We start from the raw sequence: 22189 nt of genomic DNA, 5'->3' as shown, positions 1-22189 counted from the left end.
TTGCAGCAATATGTTAAGGGGATGTTGTGCAGTTAGATGTTCTACATTTCCGATGATGACTGTAGTTGAGGTCATGACACTTGGTCTTGGACACTTTTTGCAGGAGTTAAGGGCATTAGCCCAGTTTTTCTGACCAAATGTCAATTTGAGTAGTTGCATCCTGCCTATCTATGTAGGGTAGAGTATTTTCTTCATTACCTTCTCTAAGCACTGTGGGCTGTTAGGCAGCTGCTCCACTCTACTGTAGATGTGGTTGTATTTCAACAGTGGGTAAAGGAAAACAAATTCCACTATAAAATTTAAGTGCTTTGAAATGAAGGATGATATAAGTCTAAAAGTAACTTATACAAATAGCACCTAATATTAAATATTTTTAAATTTTGGTGAAAGCTCACGTTCCTTTAGCCTGATTGTCAGAGTTTTGACATGTAATTACTAAATGTCATATATTGTCATTTGTCTTGTCTTATTTAAATTTATAAACAATTTGTGACAAGATCTATGTGGCCTGATTCTTGGAAATACCAAATGGGAATTGTGGATGCTTAGCACCTTTTGAAAATTAAGTGATGCATTTATTTATAAAATATAATCACATCTGCTTGCACAATTTGGGTAAACTGCATGAACTGATAGACAGTAATTGATCAATAGCCAAGACCTGGTGAATCTGCAAACAAAATAACCCACCTAGTGCAGTTGCGGTAATTGTAGGTGTCACTCATCCATGCCAACATCTATATGGCTAGTTTTGAAAATCACATCCTAATTGTCCAAAGTTCAGTGTGTGAATATTCATTTCTCCTTTTTGAAAGTGAAGCCACAGCTATGTGCCAACTGCCAGCCATGCACATCTGGGACTGCTTCTTCAAAACCCTCCCCAAAACAACCCACCCCCACAAAATACCAGTATTCATCCTCTCTACTCCATTAGTTTCTCCCCCTTCAAATTAAAGATGACCACTTTTCTCTTTGCTAATTTCCACTCTTGTTCTTTTTTGACCCATTTCCAGATCTAATTTCTATCTTCTTTTTTTTTCATCCAATTTGCCATCATCCATCTCTCTTTTCCCATCCTTTTAAAACAAAATTGGGATGCCTGTAGCAATTCTTAAATCAGGACTCAATCATCCCCTCTTGCAGGAAACCCCATGCAAATAGCTGCTGTGGAGGGGATCTCAGTACAGTTCTCCTTGTGAGGGAGGCAGAGTTGTCCTCTTCACCTACCCACCTAGGGAATTCACAGGTATTGTTAAGCTTCCCCTGGGGTCTGAGGGCCTCCTCTCCAGGCCTGTTTACTACTCCCTCACAGCATGACGTCAATGAAGCTGGGCTCTGAGACTTTCTCCTTCTAGTGTCTGTCTCCAAGAATCCCTTTATAAAGAGTGCAGGAGAGAGAGCATGGAAATGTAATTCAGACCAGCCTGAATTATATTTTCCAATGTAATATTTTAATGTCCCCTGGTCCTTATCTACCCTTATCTACCCACTCCTTCCCTGACTGCCCACTGCTCATAAGGTTCACTGGAACCACAAATAGCCCAGCATTTCAGGGAAAAATGCAGACTTGGCAATACCAAAACATTTTGTGAATACATGTCAGTCTCTCCAAATTGTGTGAGTGGTAGTATGTTCTGGGGCAGAGGGTATTAATGAAAAGTTTAATTTTTTGGTTCAAAATAACTTTGAATTTGAAGGAAATTTCTAAACATTTTTATTAAAATATAAAAGTAAAAATAAAATTTTGTTTCAGGCAGTGGTGCTGGAACAATTTTTGTAGTGGGGGTGCTGAAGATGTAAACCATGTATCTGGGTTTTTTCAAACCAGGGGATGCGGCAGCACCCCCAGTATCCCTAGTTCCATCATCTATGATTTCAGGTAAAAAAATAATAATCCTGAAATTAAATTTTAGACAAATTCTATTTTCAGTTTATTAGGATTTTTTTTTCTGGATTCCTACCCTCAACCCCCAAACTTTCAGTAAACTAAAAATCCATTATTTGCACATCTTTACCATTGAGTCCAGGCAAAACACTGCTATAATGTTGGTAGTCCTTCCCCTTCTGCAGTGAGGTTGACTTGCAGTGTATTTTTCAACCACTACATCTCTCTGTAGTGAATAAGGTGTGATACCCGATAAACAAAGGAGTCAGAAATTAAATATGAGTTGCATGGAAGCATATTTGCTTGTGTCTGTAATTGTAGCTGTTTTCTTTTAATGCTGCATGTTTAAGACAGACCATGATTCTGTATATTATGGTAGTCTCACCATCTGTCTGAGCTGCAGTCAGAAATCAGAATTAGAAAATTCCCCTCTGGGCACAGATCAATGGGTATCAACTGGGCTTTCAGTTTCACCAGTAAAAGTTAATTTAAATAAAGCCCAGCAGTTTTTTTCAGTATTGCCAAATGGTGTTAGTTCTTTGGTAGTGGAATTTTCCTATGAAGCAATGTGGTTACTTCTCCTCCAGGTGGCATGCCCACTCAGGCTTTATAATAAAGAATGAATTAAGGGTAGCTATTGGACCGTAACCTGGTATGGAAAGGGCAGCCTAGCACATGTGAGAATGGATGAAGGAGGAAGGGGAACCTAAATCAATGATAAATACATACAAATAGTATTAAAATATTTGTCTGTAATATTTTCTGCATTTTTAAATATGTCTGATCTATTTACCCACCAAACACTGTGGCATTTGTGCACCTTCTTATCCTATCCCTAAGAAGTATTTTTCATAGCAGAAGGATAGTTTGTATACCTTACCTCACACCTCCCAAAAAAGAAAACCATCATACAAAACTAGAATTAATAAGTATGTTTTCTTTTATAAACTTTTAAAATTGTATCATACTCCAAGAACAATAAGCTATAGAAAAATGTTTAGTAGACCAATGGTGCACTTCTCATATAAACAAAAGCACAGCCTGTTGTGTGGTTCATTTCAGTCTAGTAGATAATCTCTATTTATTTTCTCTTACAATAGCACCTACAACCCCAACCAAGACTATGACCCTTGTACTAGTTGCTGTATAATCATATAGTAGAAGACCCCACCCTGAAGAGTTTACAGTCTAAACAGAGGAAACAGACAAGTAGTAAGTATTTTATCCAGGGCTGGTGCAACCATTTAGGTGACCTAGGTGGTCGCCGAGGGCACTAGGATTTGGGGGGCAGCATTTGCTTCAGCAGCAACCGTGGCGGCCGGATCTTGGGCTGCCCCGGTCGCCGCCGGCATTTAGGTGGAGGGAGCTGGAGAGGGCCGCCTGCAGCAAGTAAGGGGAGGTGGGAGAAGTGAAGCAGCGATGGCGTGCTCAGGGTGGAGGCAGAGCAGGGGTGAACTGGGGCAGGGGAGGTGCCTTAGGGCGGAGGGTGGGGGGTGGGGAACTGCTGCAGGGGGCGCCTCAGGGCGGAGGGGGGAGCTGCCATGGGTGGGGGCGCCTCAGGGCAGCAGTTCGAGGACGGGGGAAGGCCCAAGGTGGAAGTTTCACCTACGGCGCGAAACATCCTTGCACCGGCCCTGATTTTATCCCAATTTTGCAGATGTAGAACTTTGCATACAGGGAGCTAAATGACTTGTCTAGAGTCACACAAGAAGTTTGTGGCAGAATTGAAAATTTAAAGCCAGATCTTCTGAGCTGAGTTGGTTGGTAATTTTTTGACGTTTTTTCACTGGAAAATGCTGATTTGTCAAAATGGAAACATTTCTCAGAAATTTATTGGTTTTGATTAAACTGTCACTGGGAAGGTTTCTCACATCCCCTGATGGAATTTCCTGTGTGTGTATGTGTGAGAGAAAGAAAGAGACAGACTCTATAGCCCAGTGGTTATGCCCAAGCTTTGAATCAGACAGAGCAACCACTTGAACTTAGGTCTCCCATACCCCAGGCAAGTGCCCTCACCACAGGGGTGGGGATATCTCTCTCTCATGTCAGCCAAAAAAACCAGAAGGGTCTCATATTCATTCTAATGCAGATTGAAAATAAGCTTTGAACCTCAAAAATTGTTCCTGAAATGGAATTTTTGTTTTCCAGCCAGCATTACCCCTGATTCCCAATCCAGGGCCATAACTACAAGACCATCCTCAGGTCACCTTTTCTATCTGACTGGTACAGAATTGTTTCCTACTATATATTCTTGTGTGCTGACACACAAATAAAAGAATTGTTTCCTTTCAGCGGCTGTTCCACCATGTAATAGAACTCTTCATTACAAAAAATGTTTGGTGATATTCAGTCTAAATTTGCCTATGCTTGGTCTCATCCCATTAATTCTAGCTACACCTCTAGGCCACTCTAAACAATTATTCTCCCTCCTTGTCATTTATAGTGTGCTCTTCAGTGTTGCTGGGTTCAGTGTATTCAGTGATTGCTTCAGAATGATGAACAATGCATTAGAATTCTATTATTATATAATTATATCTCTTGATTACTGTTGAAGTGGAAGATTTTTTTATTGTTTTTAATTCTGGCAGAGTCTGACCATTCATCAGTGGTTATTATTGTGTACTATACCTACAATGGTGATCACTTCAGTCATTGTTAAGAAAGCCAAGCAGATCAAATTAGAAATTGAGCAAAGCACTAGATGGAAGCAACACTGGGATCCCTGAGTGCTTTTGCTAAATTGCTACTATTGTCCATGAGAAACTCTGAGAGGCAATCCAAACATGAACCAGGCACTTGAGCTTGTTTGAATGTGCTCAGCTGTGTTTCTCATACTTGGGGCAAATCATTTTTTTCCTTTTTAACTCATTGCAGACAGTACCTCTGCTTACTCCTAGTGAGGACAGAGATGATAATGTAAGTAATGATGTCAGGGCTAGAAGTAACTTTCTGTTCCCTGTCTTGCAACTTGGTGTTAGAGAAAAACTAACACACAATTTTCCAAATGCTTATTCTGGATTTTTGGTACATTGATAAAACCTTTCCCTCTGCTTGTATTATCTAAGGCATAGCAATGTGTGTGTGCGTGTGAGTTTTAAAGTCTGCATGCATGAGTATGTCTCAGAGCCATTTGAAGCCAATATCTAAAAAATGAAATATTCATTAAAGCTCTAGATGAAGAGCAATAATTTCAACCACTTTCTGGATTATAGACAGTGTATTTGGATTACTTTTAACTAAAAAACATCCTATCTTGTGTGAATGTCTTATAAACTGGTCACCATGCCATGGTGGGAAACAAAATCTGTTGCTTAAATGCTGTGATGGTGGTGGTAGATGATTTAGAGTCCTGATTATTTATACCTGTGATTCTCAAACTGTGCTTTAAGGAGAATCAGTGGTCAGGATGTAGAAAATTCTGTGAGCCTAGGTAGCCCATCTTTTATTTAGTACCAGATTTTGTCACTGTTATTGATACTTTTGGCCTACTTGCAGAGTTAGGTGCCACTCAACATGTAAGACAGTGGCAGAATCTGGTTCTAAATGAGCTGCAAAACGGAATAGGGAATATTTGGTGTGATACTGCCATGCCAGTGGAGCTGACTGTGAGTGTGCAAACAACTGTGCAAATGCAAAACTGCTCTCTTTCCATACAAGAAGTACTATCCTACCACTCAGTAATTGGAGCAGAATACAAATCATCCCAAGTAAAAGTAAATTTGTCGTCAAATTAGGGTTGCCTTTTACATCAGGGTTGGAAGACCCTGGGGGTCATAGTGGACCACAAGCTAAATATGAGTCAACAGTGTAATGTTGTTGCAAAAAAAGTGAACATCCTTCTGGGATGTATTAGCAGGAGTGTTGTAAGCAAGACATGAGAAGTAGTTCTTCACTCTACTCCATGCTAATTAGGCCTCAACTGGAGTATTGTGTCCAGTTCTGGGTGCTACATTTCAGGAAGGATATGGACAAATTGGAGAGAGTCCAGAGAAAGGTGACACAAATGATTAAAGGTCTAGAAAACATGATCTATGAGGGAAGATTGAAAAAATTGGGTTTGTTTAGTCTGGAGAAGAGAAGACTGAGAGGAGACATAACAGTTTTCAGGTATGTAAAAGTTGTTACAAGGAGGAGGAAGAAAAATGTTTTTCTTAACCTCTGAGCATAGGAAAAGAAGCAATGGGCTTAAATTGCAGCAAGGGAGAGTTAGGTCAGACTTTAGGAAAAACTTCCTAACTGTCAGGGTGTTTAAGCACTGGAATAAATTGGATACAGAGGTTTTGAAATCTCCATCATTGGAGATTTTTAAGAGCAAGTTGGATAAACACCTGTCAGGAATGGTCTAGATAATATTAGTCCTGCCATGAGTGCAGGGGACTGGACTAGATGACCTCTCAAGGTACATATCTGCATGAATTAGTTCTTTATATTTAATGTAAAGCACATGTCATTGTGCTGTAAATGTTAATATTTACAGCCATTCTTGCTCCTTTTGTTCGGATAGGTTTTAATTGCCTTTCACTTTTCTTTTTTCTATTTTGCCTTCTATGTCCTCCCCACCCATCTCCACAAACATGGGTTGGTCTTGAGAATGTGCTATTATTGGGTTGAGGCTTTATTAAAAGAGATGGGTTTTCACTGAGTTCTTTACTTGGGCTTCAGAAAGTGCCCAGGCCCTTGAGCATTTGTTGAAGCATCTCGGCAGAGGATAATTGTCTTGGAGGATCATAAATGAGAAGTAACTTGGACCCAGAAATGCCTTTGAGACCAGTACTAGGTTCTTAAATTCAGTCTTGGTAGCAAGTGTAGCTAGAGAAGTGTAGGTACGGTGTGATTTTTAGATAGTAATGTGATATGTGGACTTTAACTTTATGGTGATAGTCATGTTCATCTCCACATAGAATGAGTTGCAGTGGTCTAAACAGAAGATGAGCAAAGATCAGAATGACAAGATCCTTGTCTGAGAAGAAACAGCACTGTTTCCTGGTTAGGTGAAGAGGGTAGAAAGTTCTCCTAGCAACGATTGCAGTCTAAGTGACCAGGCACAGTGAAAAATCAGCAACATCCCAAGGCTCTGTGAGGATCTTAAATGAAAGTAATCGTAAAATTACAGTATAGTTCAAAAATTATATTTCTGCTCTGAACCTCCATATAGTGACTAATTGTCCCAGAAGAAAAGAGAGAGGGATAGGATTGTAACATTGACCCTTATAAATGATGTTTTTAATACTTCTGCACTTGCAAAAAGGGAATATGAGTTATAGCCTGCTCAATTTTCAGACAATTTTGATGAACTCCTCTAAACTGCATTTATGTTACATTAGGCTCTGCTTAATTGAGGCAGTCATTTCATCACACAACTCTGATTTATGTCTGCACACACACTTAGAAAGTTCTTTCCTCATGTAGTTATCCTGCATACCTTTGGTTGCTGCTACAGGAGAAAACAGTATTAAATCAGAGAACATAGTGATATGAGGCCCGGAACATACCGATAGGGATGGGTAATGACGGCCCTTGAGAAAATATGGTTTGTTAGAAATTTCATAATATGAAAAAATGTTTGAAATGATAAAGTCCTTGCAGTTGCATAATGCTTGAACTGATTTTGCACAAGATATGGAGGGGGAGGGGAATTGTTAAAAATGTCAAGTTCAAATGGCAACATATCCTCCCAATGCAAGTAAGAATAGCTTCATACGTGCTGCTCACGTGTATTAGAAAGAGAAGTTACTTTGAGTATTATCTGCATTCTTTTGTTTTTTTAAATGATTGTTGAGAAATTTCTCTGAGGTTTATTTTCACATCACAGAAATTACAGAGCCACTGCTTTTTTATTTTTACAAGGAAAAATAAAAATACTATATAAGACCATTTCCTTCTGAGCTTGCTCTTGCCATGCTTATCCACACCTTGTATTATTACAATGTACACTCCATGGTATTAGCTATGCTACCCTTGAAGACTACTCTAAAGCTTCGGCTAGTGCATCAGCTGGTTGCCTATTTGATTGGAATCTTCTTTCACCAATTTTCTACAACTGTTAATCTCCTGGTCATTTCTGGGTGCGGCTGAAGGTGTTGATTTAGATCTATAAAGCCCTGTACTGCTAGTCCTGTCAGTCTGTTAGTTAGCTTCCTACCATAGCAGTTAGAGGATCAGCTGACATGCTGAAGTTCACAGTGTTGAGGGGATGAAGGCAGGGCATTGTCAGTGGAGGACCTCTGGATTTCACCTCCCCATCTGATCCAGCAAAGAGTGAACTTCATGAGGTTTGGTACATGGTGAAAGGTTTTTGCTAGAAGGTTAGGTGAGAGAACTTGTTTCCAAGTTGGGTTGTTTTTAAAAGTCATTTGTTGTTTTCATTTCTGTACTTTGTCCCTGAAATTTTGCAGTTAGGTGCATTTTATACACTGAAACACGAAAGTGTTGTTCCTAAAAATCTCATGTGAAATATCAGTCTCACTCATGAATTTAGGGGGTTTCAGCGTTACTCCAGTACCAAATTTATGATACGAGTTATCTCATGTTGCAACCTATCATAAACAGTTATGCAGTAAGTCCACTGAATAAAATATAATGTGACATGTCACAATATCACAAAGTTAATACAGAAGTTACATATTACCACTGTATACATTATGAAGTCTTCAGTTATGAAAATGAATAAATAAATACTTTGGGTGCTAGGTGCTGTAACTGCAAGGTACAGCCTGTCACTATTGGGGCTGATGCGCGAGCACATTAGAAATGCCAAATTAGAGCATGTTAGAAATGCCAACAACAAAAATGGCACAAATTAAATGCTCTTGCCAATTTGTGTTTTAATTACAACATTTAGAAAAGAGGTAGCTTTACTACTAAGAGTCATATCTGGAGTATATATTTGGAATTGTTGTAAGGTGAGTTATAGGAGGTATTGCATACAAAATTATTTATAATCAATTAGACTTATTAAATACTGGTTAAGACTTTTATTACAAAGAATATCCCCATCAAAGTGATATGTTTTGAGTATATCTGAAAGTGTTTTTTTTTCAATTACTTCTTGCTTCCCCCCCCTTCTCTTCGCATACTATCCATTTATGGTTGTTTATGTTCATATTTCTCTGTTCTGCTTTCTTCCCTTTCCCTTTCATTTTTCCTTTCACAACAATAGTTCTTTGCTTCTTTTCTCTGGCTTTCTCCACATTTTCTTTCCTTATTTCCTCCCTCTTCTTTCTCCTTCCTGTTCTATTATATGCACTATTTTCTTGTTCATTTTGTCTCATCTTAAAAAAAATGTTTTGCTTAACTTATTCTGCAGCCAGAAATTGAGCTTTTTGAAAATACCAGCTTATTTCTTCTGAAAATTAAAGTAATATTTTAAGCATATTATTGATCTTATCAATTTAAAGTTGTTGCTCAGAAGGGTTCTAATAACATGCCTCAAAGACATCTTTTTAGGAGGTTTTTGTTTTATAAATTCCTCAATTTTGGCTTTACATTCCATTAAAATAAAATAATGCATCTGTTCTCAGGCACCATGTTATTGACTGCCTTTTCTGAATCACTGGCGGTTTTAAAAATGGATTTCTTAATACTATTGTGAATCCCTTTTGTGCTGTGAAATCTGATTTAAACTGAAGGCTCATAGCGTAGAACTTTTAGCAAATAATGTTACCAGGTGCCACTTACATTTTACCCATCACCAAAAGAAGCCTTTGTGCTAAAGGATCAAAATGACGTTCAACTCGTCTAAAAAGGAGATTCAGGATGCACTGGGCACAGTATATAACCTTTTAATAAATCAATTAGTCATTATGTTTTGTAATAAACATGAACAAACATTTGGCCTGAAGTTAATTGGGCAAATTTATCCCTGGTGGAGCTCCAGTTAAATAAGGGATTAATTATGCTTATTATTTTGGATCTATAAATCCTTTCATTTTTGAGCCTTTCATTTTAGAGACAGCACTTCTTTTATCTCAACAAACAGCATTATATCTAAAAAGAAAAAGTAACCCATCTTTTAATAAAGGGTCAACTTGAAAATGACACTTCTGTCTGAGTATGTTATATCTACTGTATTTACAAATAACACTGAAGATGAGTATATCTGAAATAAGTTAGTGGAAAACATTTTTTCTCCATTTTTTTTCTTTCTTAGTGCATTTGACAGCACTTTGTGTTATAGTGAGAACCACTAATTCTCCCAGCCCATTTGTGCCTTGATCAAAAGCTTTTATTTTGTGTATTGAATGTCTAATTCTAGTTCTGATCTTTGAATGGGGCTTCTAGCTCTACTGCAGTACATATTATTATTTATTGAATATCAGCAAGGGGGCAGAAAAAACATATAACAAATTTCAAAGAATTTTTTCCAATTCCATGCCACACTATTTTAAAGGTTGGTGCATTCGATTATTTTTAATAGTCAATTTTTAAAAAATTAAGAAGACAGTGACCTTTTAACTATCTTATAAGCGGTACTAAATGCAAACTGACCAGAAGCATACATTGAAACTAATGGCTGGCTTGTTTGTTTTTGGCTCATTTGTCCTTGGACAACGTCCAAGCTGGAAAATCTTCCTAACAGCATTCATTAACATGCTGTACAAGTTTAAGGCCAGTCACCCAGCCTTTACATCATTGCTTACACTACTGTAACCAGCTAATATGCAAGGGATTGTTCACAATAAAGTGTAAAAGATACTGGGGGATGTGCTTTAGGGTGCCAACATATATGAATGTAATATAGAAACATCATGGTTATGGCATGACTATTACAACCTGACATAGTCATAATCATATGTGTCTGAAAGTCATAACTAAAAATATGCCGTATATTGATGGAAAAAAAGGGATATCTGTTACTAGGTCATGCTGATGTCAATGACAAAAGCACCATTGATTTTTGACTGGAAAAGAATTAGAACCATTATATATAGTGAAGATTAATTTCCAAACTGCTACACCTTTAAGCTCACATGGATAATAGTTAGCCATTTTCACACATCTGCTGCTGATCAATTTGCATTTTAGTAATCTCATTACTAAAACAATTATGTTCATACAAACTGTCTACTTTTCATCCTGTTTAGAAAGTATACTGTTTTTTTGTAAAATTGTATGTTTATATGTTGTTTCATTAAATGTGGCCTGTAAGTAGAACCCTGCAAGTCTATGGAAATCCACTTTATACCATTTTTGCGGTTCAGATGCAGATACAAATTTTGTATCCGCGCAGAGCTCTACCTGTAAGGTTACCAGTGCATTGTGACCAATGAGATGAACATATGTGATTTCACAGCACACTCTTATAACGCAAACTAATGAAGCAACATAAGCCAAATTCATCCTTGGTATAATTTCCGTTTCTGAGATTGTAGACTAATTCCATAGTCAATCAAATTGCTATGGAATTAAACCGTGGGAGGTGTCTTTTTTTCTTTACTCTGTTCCTTTATATGCTATCTAAGGAACCTAATCTTCCCCATTTTCTTTTCTTTGCATTATTGTTTTGCTAAGAGGTCATATTATAGGTCACATTCATGCACTTCTGCTCTTTGGAAGGTTTTCATTGTGAACATATTTGTGAAATATGATGTATTGCAACTTAACTTCTAAGCTACCAAACTGTTCTTAATGGCATTCAGTAATGCTTAAAATGGCTTTGATGATGATTATGTAAATTCACTGTTCCTTATTTTCCTTTGAAGAGATAAAATGTACTGGAACACACTGGTAATCTGTAAAGAAGAAACTAAAGAATTCTTCAAATGGGAGAAAATGGTTTTGTATAAATTTAACTGTACAAGACACATTGAGAACAGTGAATAACTGGTATCATATTCGGTAAAAGATGTAACTCTAAATTTTTTGCAAGTATAACAAACATTTAAAATAGTATTACTTTTTATGATGATTGTCTATCAGTGAATAATTTAAGGCATTGACCCACAAACAAATGTAACACTTATGTAACTTTGAATAGTTCCATTGGCATAAATGGTACAACTCATGCAAGAAAAGTTATGTATATATTCAAATGTTTGTAGGAACAAGGCCTAAACTGGACACACAAAAACAACTGGGTAACTCATAATGTAAGTCAAGATCAACAAAATATTCTGTGCTATATAGGTTCCTCTACTGCACTCATCACCGTAGAGTTTAAGTGTCTTCCATAATGTGTTGAGCATTACAGATTTTATTTTTAAAATATGTTTTTTTGTTGCAATTAACACTGAAAAGTTTGGAACAAGTATGCTTTTTGGAGGGATTTGAATGAAAAAGAAGTTGATGATTTAATATGCAAGAATGGGAAAGGAATTACAAATTACAGATGCCTGGATCTATTTACATATCATTAGCAAATTATTTTATTAAGATATTCAGATTCTTGTTTGTTGAATACAAAGCACTTATGGTTAACCACATGGAGACACAACAAGAATTATTTTATTTTCTACCAGATCTTCCAGTTCAGGCTTGGAGAGTTTATATTTGGGCTACATAGGGAGGAGAAATTGACCAGAGTATACAAAAGGATCTGCTATAAGTAGAAGTTACAAACCAGGCATCCCATGGGGCTTTACTAGCCATGTATCACTGGGCCAATACACTCCACATGTAAGACTATCTAAGTGAATGGACTTATCAAAGATGTATGTTGTTCAAAGTGATTTGTTGGCATTGTGGTGCTGCATAATTACATCAAGTGGCATTATGTGTTGTCAAGTATCAGAGGGGTAGCCATGTTAGTTTGGATCTGTAAAAGCAGCAGAGTCCTGTGGCACCTTATAGACTAACAGACGTTTTGAAGCATGAGCTTTTGTGGCTGAATACCCACTTCGTCGGATGCATGTAGTGGAAATTTCCAGGGGCAGGTATATATATGGAAGCAAGAAGCAGGCTAGAGATAACGAAGTTAGTTCAATCAGGGAGGATGAGGCCCTCTTCAAGCAGCTGAGGTGTGAAAACTAAGGGAGGAGTAACTGGTTTTGCAGTTGGCAAGCCATTCACAGTCTTTGTTTAATCCTAAGATGATGGTGTCAAATTTGCAGATGAACTGAAGCTCAGCAGTTTCTCTTTGAAGTCTGGTCCTGAAGTTTTTTTGCAGCAGGATGGCCACCTTAAGATCTGCTATTGTGTGGCCAGGGAGGTTGAAGTCCCAGGGCAATAGTATACCAGGCCAACACTAGAGTGGTAGTTAATGAGTGGCATGGATGTTTTCTACACTTCAAAAATATATTGATTTCAATTACAACACCAAATACAAAGTATACAGTGCTCACTTTATATTTATTTTGATTACAAATATTTGCACTGTAAAAAACAAAATAAATAGTATATTTCAATTCTTCTAATACAAGTACTGTAGTGCAATCTCTTTATCATGAAAGTTGAATTTACAAATGTAGAATTATGTACAAAAAATGACTGCATTCAAAAATAAAACAATGTAAAACTTTAGAACCTACAAGTCCACTCAGTCCTATTTCATCCAATTCTCAGACAGAGAGGTTTGGTTACAATTTGCAGGAGATAATGCTGCCTGCATCTTGTTTACAATGTCACCTGAAAGTGAGAACAGGCATTCGAATGACATTGTTGTTGCCGGCATTGCAAGATATATATGTGCCAGATGCGCTAAAGATTAATATGTCCCTTCATGCTTCAACCACCATTCCAGAAGACATGCGTCCATGCTGATGATGTGTTCTGCTCGATAATGATCCAAAGCAGAGCAGACTGATGCATGTTCATTTTCATCATCTGAGTCAGATGCCACCAGCCGAAAATAGCCTCATATTCCATGGACTCTGTGAGGAATGATTTCTATTTTGTTTCCTAAGCAAGTAAATGCGTTGGACTAGAGAAGTGAAAAATGCCTGTCAAATGGAAAATCCAGTGATAATCTTCACTATGGAGCCAGTAGCATGTCTTTAGGAAGGCTGGATGAATGCTGCAGGAATCCTTTCATGTGGAATACACTTGGTTTGTCACAGTTCTCATTAGAAACCAAATGCTCTACTCTGATTATCAGACTTAGGCTGTGTTTTGAGTTTTAGCAACTCTGAAATCATCCTTCCTCTCTCTTTTCACCCCTCTGCCAAAACATCAAAGGTGCCTGACTCATCCTGGTCTTCTGGGACCAGGTGACACCCTCCGCTGATATCTTTTTAAGGAGCTGGATTTCACTGGAAGCTCCCAGTCTTGCAGCTACAAAGAGATCTTCCATCTCAAACATACAAATGGTACTAATTTACCCTCACAGAATGGAATAGAAACACTTGTGTTCCTGCTTTTGGGGCTAAGAATGGGACAAAGACCCAAAGTGAGGGACACAAAATTATTCATGTGAAAAACTTACACTGCCATGTTATATTCATTACTTCAGCATAAATAACTCATCCTATACCTCAGTTTCATGTTTCTTTATTTCTAATATTAATAACTTTCAGCAATAAAATGGAGGAGACACCAAATTGGTTTGGAGGGTAGGTAAATGTTACTTGAAATTAGGGAACTTTTCAGAAGCTTAAAAATCCAAAATATACAGTTCTTTTCAAAAATTTAAATAAAAAAGCACCTTCTATGTAATAATTGTCAGTGTGTCTTCAGTTTGAATTAATAATTCTGATTAGGGCTGATGCAGGTAATATCCGGAAATAAGCAGTGATTCAATTTGTGACGACTATTTTCTTTTAGTTTTTATGTTTATATGAATAATGTGCAATATTGTAACAGATGGAGCAATATTGCACTTGACCTGAACTTGCGTTCATCTTGAGCATATGTCCATGCAGCAGGCAAGCAAACTTGACAGTTTAATTCTATGTTACAAGAATGTTTGCAAGGATAATCCTATTCACGCTGCTGGATAAGGATGGCCCACTAGTGGCTTTGGCCTATAAAACCATTAGTTTTAAATTGTGTGCTGGCATCATGATCTTCTTAACTTGTAAACCAGCTTTTTCTTAGTAGTTTATTGGCAAGAGTAGGTAATTTCTCCATAAGCCTTCATTGCCCATGCTCCCTTTCTTCTTTAAAGCAGAGTTAACAAATACGTCAAAAGCAACAAAAACTTCAGTTCGCATGGATTATCAGACAGAGGAAATAATAATAGAGTATGTGTAAAGAAGCCACAAATGGTTTGGATTAGATTGTATTTAATGACAAAGATCATCTTGGGACCGAGGCTTCAAAATAATGCTACATAATGCTTCAGAAGCAAAACTAGAGAGATAAGTGGGCAGATTTAAAAGCTCCCCACTTTCTGGTTAAGTATTATACTGTAAGTCAATACAACTCTTGTATCCTAACAGTATTTTTGGAGACTACAGTGTATAGTCAAAGGGAATTGAGAAATGGCTGTTCGTTTCATTTTGTAGTTTTTATTTGGCTTTTTGAAATCAGTGTCTTGACTGACTGATTTCTGTGCACGTGGTTCTGCACACAGAAATTTGACTTTAAGAATCAGCACAAGACTAGTAAAAATTGGAGAGAGAGAGGAAGAGCACACTCTGACAGATATTCTATATTGGAATAGTGAGTTGTGACTGATCAAAGAGACATCTTCTAGCCATTAGCACATGCTCATAATTTCTGTATATTTAATCCTGATAGATTGAAAGACTAGCATGCTGTACCAGATTAATAATAATGCTTTCTACTCTATATAGTTATTTTGTCTGAAGTCAGAAAGGGATTTGCAAATATGAAAAGTATCATTATCCCTATTTCACAGATATGGAAAGTGAAGCAGAGAGACGTTACATTATCTGATTTGGCCAGGGTAAGCCAATGAGTAGAGCAGAATTCTCATTCCAATTTACTGTATTATTTAAACAAATATTGTGTTATATAGCTGGTGATTCAGATGAGCAGATGCATCTTTTCCTGATTCCCCAAATGGTCTATGGAAGTCAAAGTATATACATTACCTGGATAACTAGGCTGAATGATAATAGCTAGGTCAGGATTCAGTAAAGTATTTGAGCACACACAACTTTAAACATGTGAATAAACTTGCATATTTAAAAGATAAGCAGGTGTTTAAATCTTTGCAGAATTGGAGCTTCACTGAGGTAATGTGCTGCAGTTCCCCTACTTTCTGCAGAATGTGCATTTACCTTCAGTAGGGAAAGGAATGTTCACCTGTGGTTATGACAGTAGTGGATTGTCTGGGTACATCGCAAGAAAGACAGGAGACTTGTTATGGGTTTTAATCAGGCCGCAACTTTATTATATAGATGTCTAGGATTACCCAGCAGATAAAGTGTACAGTACAGGCAAATCCATGCTTATTCTAATAAATTATCCGGTGATTTCACCAGCCCGCCCCCCTTTGTTTAATCCATGCTTATTCACATCAGTTCTCTGGGACTTCCATCAGCCCCACTTTATTTCCATCCAGGTTGCCAAGCCGACCCATGGCTTGGACCTTACTATTCACCAGCCTCGCAAGAGGCTTAAGGAGGGCTATGAGAATGTGGGGGGGGGTTGGCTCCCTGCCATACCAGTCATGGGAGTCTCCGAACCCCCTCCCTCGTTCTGTTTCTTTATCTAGTACCTCCTTTTAAGTCCTTTACCAGGCCATTTATCTGGTCATTGGCTGCCCTCCCTATGGAGCACCTGCACTGGACATCCACCACAAGGAGGCGCTAGCCATTTGTTTGGCTGCCTCCCCCACAACCCCATCAGGTTCCCAGACATCTGCAAATGGCCTCTTGGCTAGCAACCCTACTGGGGAGAAAAAAACCATTGTTCCTTGTGTGATTGTCAAGGGACACCAGCAGCTGCATTGTCCTTGACCTGGTACTGCAGCAGCCGCCCTTAACGGAGGGACACATAGGCGACCCATTCTCTGGATCCTTCTATTGACAAAACCCCTTAAAAGAAAACAAAATAAACAAATTATAAGCTGGAGCCAAAAAATTTGCATTTCACCAACCACATGACATTCTGAGGTTCCAGAGAGCCCGCAGCAAACTGGAAATGAGACAAGGCATCTGCTATGCCATTATCCATGTCCGGCACGTGCTTAGAAGAAAAAACAGATGTTGAAGGTTAAGCATTGGAGAACAAATGCCCTTGCCAACTTTCCAATCCTGTGCAATCTGGAAGTTTGGCGATTGATAACCTGTACTGCTGTCATATTGTCGCACCAACGGCACACCTGTATGTTAGACCCAAATTAATAAAAATTTTTACCTCCACAATGATACCCCCTTAAATTGACTTAGAAAACTTTTCCACACCCACAAGTCTTACTACATCTGTGTAGTGACTGTATGTAATTGTGTGGTCTGGCTATGTCAGCCGATGCCACTGCCAGCCAGGCACAAAAAGCCCACCTGGGGGCAACAACCCTGAAAGCAAAGTTCAGCTCAAAGCTCAGGTGGGTTAATGTTGTGAAAGCGGGCTTCTGTTTTGTCTTTTGCTAGGGGTTTCCCCAACTATTTAACCAGGGCCTGAAATGTGTCCAACAGGTGAAAACACTCATTTGACACAGCTTGCCCTGCAAACAAAAATTGTGCAAATAATGCACTATTTGGTTTAGTCCCACTGACTACACCGCTGCCCAGCGCAACATTGTACTAAATTTCTGAAAAGCTGCACTTCTTTGGAAGTGTTGTAATGCTGTGGAGAAAACCTCAGAAACAATGTTACTGACCGTTTGCTGCACATCTTAGCCAAACCCATGCTGATGTTTATAACTTCTCATTCCTAGGTGGTGAGTCATCCACCACGCTGACTGCTTTTTTCCCGGCCAGCCAGAAAACGGTTGGTGACTATGAGCTTTCCTTGTTATGTTGTACTTGCATATTTTGTGTCCTTGCCAAGTCCCCTTCCCTGATTGCAGCTTTCAGCCTGCTTACCAAAGAATAAGGAGAGCTCAGTGGTTTGAGCATTAGCCTCCTAAACCTGGGGTTGTGAGCTCAATCCTTGAGGGGGCTATTTAGGGATCTAGGGCAAAAATCTGTCTGGGAATTGGTCCTGCTTTGAGCAGCGGGTTGGACTAGATGACCTCCTGAGGTCTCTTCCAACTGTGATATTCTATGATTCAGGTTGAATTCCTTGCTTGGCAAATGCTGCTTGCTTCACCTCACTTGCAAATTCACTCTCCCTGGTTGCAGTCTGCCTGGCAGGTGAAAGAACCTGGGGCAGGGGATGCTAGTTCCCCTTCTTTGCATTGTCCCCTTCTGTGTAATTTGCCTGTGCCTGACCTTCCCTGTCTCTGGGGCCAGGGGAGGGGGGTAACACCCCCCTTGTTTTCCCAAGCTTACCCTTCTCCATGCCCCTGGAACCATGTTGTTTCCAATGCTGTTTGCTGCTTTTCTGGAGCCATGCTTTCTTGGGGCCATGCTGCTTCTACGTGGTCCTGCAGCAAGCCTTAGAGCCCCAGCCTGTTCCTGTTCTGCTTGCTTCCTTGCTGCTTTCACATAGAAACTTGCCCCACCCAGGTTTCGTACCTTTATGCACGTTCCTGGGGAGGGCGGCTGAGTCTTTGCTGCAAAGTTGACCACCGAGCACCTTTTGCAGCAGTTTCTGACCTTCTTCCGCTCTCCCTACGCCCCCACCCGCCACCCACAAAGCAGAGCTGTCCTTCTTTGGGTAAGCCCACACAAATCCTGCCCCACCATTAGTTGTGGTGCAGTCAATACTGCAGGGCCATTCCTTTCCTTGTGACATTGGCTATTATGGCATTTATAAATCTTCTTTGGCTGCTACCCTTCTGTATACCCTGCTCATTACAGTTCATATTTATCCCTATATTTTTACACAGCTAGATTATGTCCCCTGAGATTGCACTGACACTCAGTTCATGTGGTACTCTCAGATTCCAAGCTTTAGTCCCGTGAAACTCCTAAACTCTGCAGGAGCTCAACTTCAAAATTTGTGTCACAGTTCTGGGCAACTGCACTTATATTCTCCCTCTTTGATCCAGCATGGGTACCCATGCTAAGCTGCAGGCTCCTCGGACATCATCTCTCTTGGGTGGAGACCTGTGTCTCTCTCCTTCCTGACTGGAGAAATTCCAGCCTGCACAGCTACTTGCCTACACTGTGATATCCCCAGCAAAAGACAGGCTGCCTAAGAGAACCTGTTTTGCCTTCACTTCAGAGACAATCAAAGTGTAATTGCCACAGTTCAGTTACCACACAGCTCTTCCTAAACAAGCACACTTTATTCTTAAGGTAACAGCATTACAGAAAAACATATTAAAACAATAAAAGAAACTTCATGCGTGCTAATAAGCTTACCAGAAATCACCCCAACTCCAGCATGGAGTCTGGCAGGTGAGTGGTCCTTCAAACCCCGGACAGAAATTTCCTGTGCTTTCAAGTTCATAACACCCTTTGCTCAGAGCAAGAACTACCATGAATTCAGGGAGTTCTTTAACCAGTTTGAGGTCCTTGGAGAGACAGTGAACAAATAGCCAGACAATAAGCCCCCTCCCTAAGGCAAAGGTTTGAACAGGTTAGTTGTTTTTTTTACGTAACCAGAAGAGCTACAGTAGCATATCTCCTCCTTCTAGAGATTTCCTGGGAAACCCATATAAGTATTTTAAAAGTTCACATTATTTCAAAAAGTCCCTTGAAGTTCCTAATATCTCAAGGTTTACATTACTCATATCTCCTGGAGAAGATACATACAATCCTACAATAACACACAAACCATTGCAATTTCAATACAATGGACACCAAAGGTATTAATTCAATTCAGTAAGGTTTATCCAGGAGATTGCCCTATTTGTCAAATACCACTGCAGAACTGAAGCTCCTCATTATCCCAATTTCTGACTCTTAAAGACTTTGGGGAAAACCTTTGATAACATTTGTGTTGATAGGTACTGTGTTTCCAAATTCTTCTCACAAAGCAGGACTGATGAGTATTTAGGCTTTTTACACTAGCTAGTGAATGTAAGCACCACAAAGCTTACTGGTATTTGGACTGGAGATCCATAGTGAGTCATGGTTTTGCAGAAGTAAAAACCCCTTTGGCTTATGACCCCAATAGTGTTCGTTGGTGAAGAGAGAGGTTATGATACATTGCTAATAAAAGAAAATACCAATTTTTAAGAAATCTAGCTGCATTACCTTTTGTAATCAGTAATAAACCAGTGAACTGTGGTCAAAATTAGTGTATACTGAGTTGAATAATAATTAGTCAGTGGTTAGGAAGGCTTAAAAGAAAGAAACAAACATGACATGAATATTTTCAAGTATTCTGAATACGTCATATTTCTTTACATTATTCTATATTAAGAACAGTCATCATATGTAAAGTGGGAACTTTCTATATTTCAAATTCTAATGCAACCAAAGAGCATGAAGCACCAGTTCTTCCAATTTTGATGCAAGAAGACATGTATAGAGGAAAGAGAGATAAGATAGGATGGAGAAAAAGGTAAAATCTTTGTGCACAAAATTAAAAAATGTAAACAAAAACAAACAAAAAAGCCCTTCCAGTGAAAAGGATCTTATTTATATATTGTTTTTAAGGTTCATGACTGCCAGATGGCAAAATACAGAAGATTAATACCTGACAGATACCTTTTTCACTTGTTGAGTTTCTTCTTAGTGTATGAGCGTCAGGGGACTTGTTTGTTTTCCACATACTACAAACATATATATTTATGTGCATGTATTAAAAACAAGCAAAAAAAACAAAATCCTGCTAGGCACTAGTTTCTTTACTGTTATGCATGGAGATTACTCTCTGCCTGGAAATAATGATGCTTTGTTAAAGTGGCTGGTTCTAGGTAAAATCATTAAGGAGATCTCAAAGGATCTTTAGAGAAGCCTTACTGTTTAAAATTATTTTTTCAGAAGAATAATACTTCGGAAGGAGAATCACTATTTTTTTTAAAAATCTTCTTTTATGCAATACATACAGAAAGAGCATTAGCTTTTACTAAAATTTCAAGGAAAAAGGCTATAAAGCTGAACAATTAATAGATGGCTACTTCCTCATGTATTCAGTTTTTTTACATTTAATGTCTATCATTCTAAATAACCCATCATCACTTGTAAATACATTTGTTTGCTTTTACGTGTCAGATTGATAAGAATTAAGTGTGTCTTTTAATGGGTCATTCATGATGAGAGGCAGAAAATATGACACATGCTTGTTGATGAGGTGTTATTTTTCAAGGAGAACAATAGTCTGCAATACTATCCACTTTAAGGCCACATGGGTAATTGAGTGACATTTAATGATAGGTGTGACAGTCTGTATCCCTATGTCCATGCCTTTTTGAAGACTATGGCTATGTCTGCACTACAGCTTATGTCGGCAAAACTTATGTCACTGAGGGGTGTGAATACCCATCCTCTCCCCTAGAGATATAAGTTACACTGACATAAGCATCCCTGTGCACAGCCATGTCGGTGGGAGAAGCTCTCCCACCATCATAGCTTCTGTGGTTCTCAGAGGTGGTTTTATTTTGCTGACGAGAGAGCTCTCTCCTGTCAGCATAGATCATCTTTACCAGATACTCTGCATCAATACAGCTGTGCCACTTCAGCACTGTACATGTAGATATGGCCTATGATAAATTTTGTACAAACTAAGCCTTGTAAGGTGGTTTCTGGAAACTCATGATTTGCTGATCATCATTGTCCTGGTAAAGTATGTGTGGCAACATTGTATGTAAAGTTATAAGATTCTAATGTAAGATGTTACTAAGACACATTTCAAATCTGGGGAAGCAGCCACAAACCAGTTCCTCAAAAACAAAAGGTATACTGATGCTTCATCCAGGTGTCTACACAATCAAATGGACTATCACCTGACTAAGTGGCCATTCATTCTTTGTCAGAAAAAGGATATTGGCGAAGATTTACATTTTCATGACGAAACAGCTGAGGGTTCCCACCCATACCTCTGTCTCCTGAACCTCAGGGAGATGATTCTCAAAGAAGAGGAAAAATATAAGAAGGAAAAACAAAGGACCCGGTTCATTCCTCACTTTCTGTCTATCCACAGCAGCCGCAACACCAGGAACAAAGAAACAGCTTTGGACTGAGGAAGAGATCCAGTAAAGAATTCAGCAAGTAAGACTGCTGAAGTATATGGTGAGGGAGACTTTTTGCTTTGAATTCACTTAGTTTGTTAAGTTAGGCATTAGTTGTGTTTTACCTTTTATTTCTTTGTAACCAATTGTGACTTTTATGCCTTATTACTTGTAATCACTTAAAAATCTATATTTATGTAGTTAATAAACCAATTTCATGTTTTAATTAAAACCAGTGTGCTTGGATTGAAGTGTTTGGGGATACTCTATCAGGATTTGTGCATATCATTTTC

The 22189-nt window shown here is 38.6% G+C and overlaps 1 long non-coding RNA gene across 3 annotated transcripts in view; it reads left to right on the top strand.

Moving 5' to 3' along the window:
- Positions 1-21966, top strand: part of LOC120405651 — a 62648-nt gene extending 40682 nt beyond the window's left edge. For all 3 annotated transcript variants that reach the window (XR_005598745.1, XR_005598744.1, XR_005598746.1), the window contains exons 2-3: positions 2986-3097; positions 21869-21966. This is a non-coding gene — a long non-coding RNA (uncharacterized LOC120405651). The remainder of the gene's footprint in view (positions 1-2985; positions 3098-21868) is intronic.
- Positions 21967-22189: the final 223 nt, after the last annotated feature.

This window comes from Mauremys reevesii, linkage group 5, assembly GCF_016161935.1.
Source record: "Mauremys reevesii isolate NIE-2019 linkage group 5, ASM1616193v1, whole genome shotgun sequence".
NCBI classification, from domain to species: domain Eukaryota; kingdom Metazoa; phylum Chordata; order Testudines; family Geoemydidae; genus Mauremys; species Mauremys reevesii.
The sequence above is the reverse complement of the archived record's forward strand: the minus strand, read 5'-3'. Positions and strand labels throughout refer to the sequence as shown.